This window comes from Panicum virgatum, chromosome 4N (assembly GCF_016808335.1).
Source record: "Panicum virgatum strain AP13 chromosome 4N, P.virgatum_v5, whole genome shotgun sequence".
Classification (NCBI taxonomy): Eukaryota; Viridiplantae; Streptophyta; class Magnoliopsida; order Poales; family Poaceae; genus Panicum; species Panicum virgatum.
In genome coordinates, this window is record NC_053148.1 from 40,386,479 (window position 1) to 40,393,502 (window position 7,024).

General features: G+C 43.7%; 1 pseudogene; it reads right to left on the reverse strand.

Annotated features, from left to right (window-relative positions):
* Positions 1 to 842: 842 nt before the first annotated feature.
* Positions 843 to 5,112, reverse strand: LOC120669698 (annotated as a pseudogene).
* Between the last annotated feature and the right edge of the window lie 1,912 nt (positions 5,113 to 7,024).

Sequence of the window (7,024 nt, forward strand, 5' to 3'; positions counted from 1 at the left end):
ACGGGATTCAGACAAAGGAGGATCTTGTAAGAAGGGGGCAAAAAATGCGATCGAAATGTGGCATGGAAAATGGACTCCGTCCAACGTTTTTGTTTGGTCTCGGCCGGGAGAATATCCCTGCCAAAGAGTTCCAGATCCTAAAAGGCTGAGCTGTCAATGAATGACTGAATACTGATGGACTCGCAGTTCAGGGACAAGAGGACAAGCAGAACCCCAAAAGATAACAGCACATCGCATCTTGCTTGCTTAACATGACAGTTATGCTTAACAAGCAGACGTGCGTCCGCCGTAGGTGTGTGTGTTCGTCTGCGAGCCAAGAACAGCGAGACACGGTGGAGCATCAACTGGCCAAGAGCGAGACCGCTTTACAGTTTATTTAACAGAGGCTTACTTACTACAGTTTGTTACTAGAAACGCCGCGCAGCAATGCGAGACCTGGTTTGTACCATTTATTTGTATTATTTGAAACTTTATTTGATACATGGAAGAAGAATGTAATTAGGTTGATATAATAACTAAAAGAATTTGTACATTGTACCTAAACAGCTTGCAAGTTTGTGTGGCTAGCTGCATTCATATCTCCACAGTTATGATGATTGACCGACTACTACTTGTATCAAATTCATGTACATTAGACAGCCCTTTGAGATTGCCCATTGTAATATGCTAACTCAGAAGATTTGACGCAAATGCTCCAACAACTTCTAAGTAGTACCTTCCCTGTTTGGATATCAAAGTGAGTCTGAAATTAGAAACTTCTAAGAACCCACCTGACGAACTACATCATTTTTCATTTTGTTGATTTGGTTCCCAAGTTGAAAATAAATTGAATGTGGTGCATGTGCAAGGAAAGTAAATATATTTTAGATTTGGTAAGACGATGGGATAAGCTCTGCTTACCATTGGTATCAACTATTAAATAGTTACTGTGTAATGTACATATCCTTACAAAGCGGATTGGCAAATTCTAAGAGCATGCGAGGACAACTTTGGTTCTCCACAGAGTAAATGTAGGAGTTCGATATGGCACCGTCCGAGCTATGTCATCATCTAAACTGTCATCTAAACTGCTGTCATCATCAAGAACTGTTCGTTTTGATGGCCCTGGCCTGGCCCAGGTAATGCCTCCTTGTCCCTGTATTCATGCTCCATTTGATCAAACATTGAATTTTGTAAATGTCAGTTTCACTGGTTAAACTCTAGATGCAGCAGTGGAGCACATCGCGATATAAATTAGTTTACCTGAAATATTTTCCCGAGAATTTTCAAGGCCGTTGCTCGGGCCTTCAGATCCTCTTTCTTGACATTGTTTTCGTAAAGCACCTAAATAAAAACCCCATCAAATAAAATAAGCTTGGTGTGCAGACAGTTTCAACAGATGAATCTGGAATAGAAAAGTACTCATAGTCCAGACAGTTGTAGGCACTACTTAGTACTTATCATACTGTATGTAATCAGATACCTCAATATACATACCATTTCACAAACATGCAGGAGAGTCATTTCAATGTCCACAACATTCAGCTTCCACAGTGAGCTCATCATTAGATCCTTGTTCATCCTCATCTGAAAGTCAACATCCTGCTCCGTGGCATTGCCATCCTTGTTACTCTACCGGCAGGCATCCTCTTGCAACTGCAACAGTTGCAGGGCTCCTGCATTTCTCCTTTTGCTCTCATCAGTTAGCAATTTTAATCAGCAGAGCACAATCCACTACGGGGGAAAAATTGCTCACCTTTTGCTGCTGTGATCCGTGACTTCCATAGGTGGCCCTTGTTCCTGACTAGAGATGGCAATGGGTACCCGATACTCGAGTACCCGATGGGTTTTACCCGATACAATCGCGGGTATGGGATGATTTCTCTACCCATGGGTACGTTAATGGGTAAAATTTTATACCCGACGGGTAGACGGGTACGAGTACGGGTATACCCATAGACCCGTGGGTAATTTTTACCCGCATCGCACCCGCATTATCTATACTAGGTCATATTCAATTAAACCTATATAAATATATATATACACGAAATAATACGAAGATTTGTTGTTAGTATATTATTTTTATTGTCTTTCTTTTACTTAATTATATTTGAGGTAATTTGTGGTTTTTATTATGTCATATACTCAATAATTAGTGCTTTAAAGAGAGTGTTATATCGGGTGCGGGTTACCTGATGGTTTTTTTTTACCCGCACGGGTACGGGTATGGGTAGAATTTCATACCCGTGAGCGGGTATGGGTATTTTCGCGGGTACAAATAATTTTCGCAGGTACAGGTATGGAATAGAACTACCCGACGGGTTTTTACCCGTTGCCATCCCTATTCCTGACCCACTCAGTCACGAATGGCACTCCTAGGTACATGGCCTTCTTGCCAAGCTCCTTTGCTGCATGTCGAGAATACACATATTGTAACACCTCAGGTGTTAATTACATATCATTAAAGCTAATTACGGCCGTTAGCGCCACAACCCACTGGAGGGAAACTTTTTAACAAGTCTGGGCCAGTTCAGCCCGGACCGGTCTGACCGGTATAGGCGACCGGTCTGACCGGTCGAACCCGAGTTGGCGGGTTTGGACCCCACAGCATTTAAATCACTCTCTCTCTCTTCTCCCCACCATCTCCCTCACCCTCCCCGTGCTCAGCCCGAGCTCAGGCTCTCCCCCTCTCATTCCTCCCCCAAACCCTAGAATCCGAATCCCTCCCTTCCCACTTGATCCAAGGTTGAAGGAAGCTTCAATCGGCGTGGAGGATCATCAACTCCATGTGTTCCTTCCTTGAGTCGCTTGGATTCAAGTTCTTGGTGTAAGGGAGAGCTCACCTCAAGGTAAACAAGGGTTTGGCTCGATCTCTCGTTCTAAATGGTTGTAATCGATTCCCTTCGGTCAAATACGTCCTAGTGTATCCCTGAACTAGATCCTAGAAGAGTTTTAGAATTGGTGGACGATTTTCGCCGCGTCATGGATTCTAGCTTCTGTTCTGGTTGGGACCGGTCTGACTGGTGATGCGGCTGGGTTAGTGTGACCGGACTGGCCGGTCGGATGGACCGGTCTGACCGGTGGGGGTTGGCTGAGTGGGTGTAAAGTCGGGGTAGTGGGTACAATCGGTTAGAAATTATTTTGGCTATTAGTTGCTAGTAATTTTTATAAGTCATGCACGCATTCTCATGTCATATGCATATACATACGTTTAGCAGCCGCGGCAGAGGAGGTCGTGTATGAGGTGGTTGCGGAGCCACAGGAGCCCCAAGGGCAAGCCCCGCAGCAGGAGGTTCGCGGGGAGTCGGCCCAAGGCCCAACTCACCCCAGTGTTGAGCAGCAGATGCAAGGCAAGCCCCGGAGCACAACCTATTAATTTAAATTATGACAATATATATCTATTACTTGTGCATTACGTATACAAATTGGTTGAAACCCTAGTTGCATGATCTCTAGGTTTCCTTGAGTTTATACTAGTATGATAGGACGATAGTAATGCTATGCTTAAGAGTTCTCGGTAGAAGTCGAGTCACTTCTTGTCACTCGCGAGATATAGGATATAGAAGTCGAGTAATTTCCAGTTACCCGCGAGACATAGGTTATGTCTACTTATATTATAGTACTTGAGTATTGAAATGGATATGGAGATGTGAGACCGGGCGGGGATGATGTATAGGTATGGCCGCAGGACAGGTTCCTGGGTGCCTTAGCCCCGTCTGAGTCGATTAAGGACCGGTCATTGTCGGCAGTGCTGATCGGGGATTGAATTGTACTAACCGCATGCCGAGAGTAGGAGGTAGTCGAAACCGGTAAGCCGAGTACTGCTTTGTTTCGAAAGTACAGAACTTCTACCCACCCCTTAGGGCGAGTCGAGCAGCCGCGGAGAATCGGGATGCATATGTTTACTTTTGGTGGTCTCTCGTAGGGCTCGGCTGACTATATGCAGGTGGGACGGTTCTGTAGTTCGAGGCAGGGAGGGGAATGGTTGGCATGTATAGTCCGACGGGGCAAATGCGTGCCGTGTTGGTTAGGTCCACCTTGCAAAGTTAAATCGGATCGATTCGCCGTGTCTCGCGGTTATGAGGGTCTTGATCTCTTTGCTGCATCATAACAAAATGTTAGAATGTGAGTTATGTATATTTATATAAAATATTGAGCACATTGAATTATTTTTGCTTGCACCACCGTGATTGCTATAGTGGGTCTATGCAAATATTAGATGAGAGTTCATTTATATAGAACCTGAAGCTAAAATAATGAAAGTAAGGAAACTACTTTAGTCGCTCTTTCTGCAAAAATAACCACCAGCCAAATGCCGTGCATGTCTAGGTATGTGGGCTAAGTTATACCCACTGGTCGGGTAAGCCTTGCTGAGTATTAGTATACTCAGGGTTTGTTACCACAATTATTATTTCAGGACACCCGGACGTTGATTTCTGTCCCTGCTGCGTTAAATTCATCCGCAGAGATGCAGAGGGGTGGGAAGTGGTGGAGAGAGACCCTTCAGGTTAGGGCGTTGTAGAGTTGTACACTTGAGGGCTGAGTGTGCAGCCTTCTGTTTTGCGCAGACCGATCTGACCGGTCCGTGGGACCGGTCTGACCGGTGGAGTCGGCAGGTAGTGCCAACCGGTCCGACCGGTTGGTAGAACCGGTCTGATCGGTCTTGAAAGAGCAGAACTGATGGAAGCTAAAGTAGTTGTAGGATCTTTTATATTCGAACTTCAATCACATCTATTGTAAAGTTTTGTAAATTATTTATGTATTTGAACTCAGCTTGTAAACTAGATGTTACGTGTCATGATCGCTATTGTATTTTTAAGTAATGTGTCGTGCTTGTACCATCTGCGCCCGCCTTCGTGTGGGACTACCGGTGTTGTTTCGATCGGGCCGTGGGTTGAGAAAGGATCGCCAAATTAAGCCGTTAAGCTAATGCGCCCGATGTGTTCAAATGACGGCCATTACGCTTAATTAGAGTTTTAATTTGGCGGTTCCGTCACACATATCCAGTCCAGATGCTGCAAATGGACATTTTTCACAATGAGTTGAATGATAGAGAACATAAAAGTACAAATGGTTTAATAGGATCAGAAGATTGACAAGTGCTGGAGAGCCTCTTCGCCTCAGCTTCCGCACGATTAGCGAATCCTTCTTTGTCACCACGAACATATTGGGAGAGGAATTCCTTGAGGAATCTAGCTAGCTTTTCCTCTCTTTCCCTTTGTACATTCTTGAACACAATAAAAATAGAATGAGACCAACATCATTATATCTAAATGTGGACTGCCTAAATATCATTAGTACGGAAATTGTGGTTTGGGAATATCCAGAATCCTCTCTGTTTTTGTTTTCCCTTCCATAGTACATATACATAACATGGATATATGCAATGGGCTCTAGGCCCATGGGCTTTACAATTCAACACTCCCCCTCAAGATGGATGATAGATATCTATCATTCCCATCTTGTTACATGCGACATTACATTATTTTACTCCTAAGCTCTTAGTTAAACAATCTGCTACTTGACCACCGGAGTTAACATGACTCAACTCTATTATACCGCTATCTAACTTCTCTTTAATAAAGAAACGATCTATTTCAACATGTTTCGTTCTGTCATGCTGAACTGGGTTGTAAGCAATGTTGATCGCTGACTTGTTATCACACCAAACTCTCATGGGAACATTCCGCAAGACATTTAACTCTGTCAGGAGATTTCTTACCCATAACACCTCACTCACCACTAGAGACATAGCTCTGTACTCTGCTTCGGCAGTTGAATGGGATACAACTGATTGCTTCTTACTCCACCATGACACCAAATTTCCTCCAACGAACACACAATAGCCCGAAGTAGATCTCCTATCATCAAGGCAGCTAGCCCAATCAGCATCACAATAACTTTCCACATTCAAATGGCCATTGCTTTTGAACATAAGCCCCTTTCCCGGATTACTCTTTAGATATCGCAAGATCCGATAAACTGCATCTAAATGTTTACTTCTAGGATCATGCATGTACCTGCTCACAACACTTACTGCATAAGAAATATCAGGTCTTGTATGACATAGATAGATAAGCCTCCCCACAAGTCTTTGGTACTTTTCTTTATTTATTGAGTGACCTGATTCAGCACATAGCTTGTGGTTTGGATCCATAGGTGTTGACGCAGGCCGGCATCCAAGCATGCCAGTCTCATTGAGCAAGTCTAGGACATATTTCCTTTGAGAGAGAACAATCCCTTTAGGAGATCGAGCAACCTCAATACCAAGGAAGTACTTGAGCTGACCAAGATCCTTGACCTCAAATTCTTTACTTAAATTCTCCTTCATACGTTTAATCTCCAATTCATCATCACCTGTGATAATGATATCATCTACATATACAGCTAAGAGTGCAATTCGGCGTCCAGAATGTCGACAGAATACAGTATGGTCCCCATTGCACTGTTTATACCCCATACCACATAGTGCACGACGAAATCTATCAAACCATGCCCGAGGAGACTGCTTGAGGCCATATAAAGACTTCTTTAGCCTGCACACCTTACCATTTATCTTTGGTTTAGAGAAACCAGGGGGAAGCTCCATGTACACCTCCTCTTGGAGGTCACCGTGCAAGAAAGTGTTCTTAACATCCAATTGATGCAATGGCCAACCAAAATTTGCCGCACAAGAGATTAAAATTCTCACTGTACTCATCTTCGCAACTGGTGCAAATGTCTCATCATAGTCAATGCCATACGTTTGACTATATCCCCTTGCCACAAGTCTAGCTTTGTACCTTTCCACTTTGCCTTCAGGGTTTTGCTTAACAGTGAAGACCCACTTGCAATTGACAGCTTTCTTTCCCACGGGTAGCTTTACAAGATCCCAAGTCTTATTCTTTTCAAGAGTTCTCAACTCCTCTAACATAGCTTCTCACCACTTAGGATCCAGCTTGGCTTCTTTCCAATCTCTTGGAATCTCTACAGCTTGTAATGATGCAATGAACGCTCTATATGCAGGAGACAGTGATTCATATGAAACATAATTACTTATATCATG